This window comes from Arachis ipaensis, chromosome B07 (assembly GCF_000816755.2).
Source record: "Arachis ipaensis cultivar K30076 chromosome B07, Araip1.1, whole genome shotgun sequence".
Lineage (NCBI taxonomy): Eukaryota > Viridiplantae > Streptophyta > Magnoliopsida > Fabales > Fabaceae > Arachis > Arachis ipaensis.
In genome coordinates, this window is record NC_029791.2 from 40887350 (window position 1) to 40888096 (window position 747).

The window sequence follows — 747 nt, forward strand, 5'->3', positions numbered from 1 at the left end:
CTTCATTGGTTGTGTGTTTAACACTACTTTATCCCCTGGTGAAAAGCCTTCAGTGGGAATTTTCTTGTTTTTCCACCCTTTTGGCCTCTTCTTCTTCTCTTCTTTCTTAGGAGATGATTCATGCCTTGGTGGTTCTTTATCTAGAATGTTGAGGTTCTCATCTGGGGGTTTTGGATCTAGTTCCTCCTTGATTTCTTTAGTCTGTTGCACCATCTCTACTACTTTCAAGCATGGATGTAGAAGTCTTGGAGTTAACTCATTGAATGCTTCCTTTAAGCTTTGATCCTTGGCCTTATCCTTCATACCATCTTCTTCTTGAGTGGGCTCATGTGGGGTTTTAAAAACATGGAATGCTAGGTGCTCATCATGCACTCTCAGCAACAACTCCCCTTTCTCAACATCTATCAATGCTCTGCCCATAGCTAGGAAAGGCCTCCCCAGGATGATGGGAGTGTTAGGGTCTTCATCCATATCCAGGATGACAAAATCAGCTGGGAGAAAGAATTTTCCCACTTTTACCAACTCATTCTCCACAACTCCCAGTGCTTGCTTAATGGATTTGTCAGCCATTTGGAGAACTATTCGTGTGGACTTCAGCTCAGAAATTTGAAGTTTCCTCATTAGAGACAAAGGCATCAAGTTTATACCTGCACCGAGGTCACAAAATGACTTCTCAATTGTTATGTTTCCTATGGTGCAAGGTATGTAAAAACTCCCAGGATCATCTTTCTTTGAGCTTTTTGCATT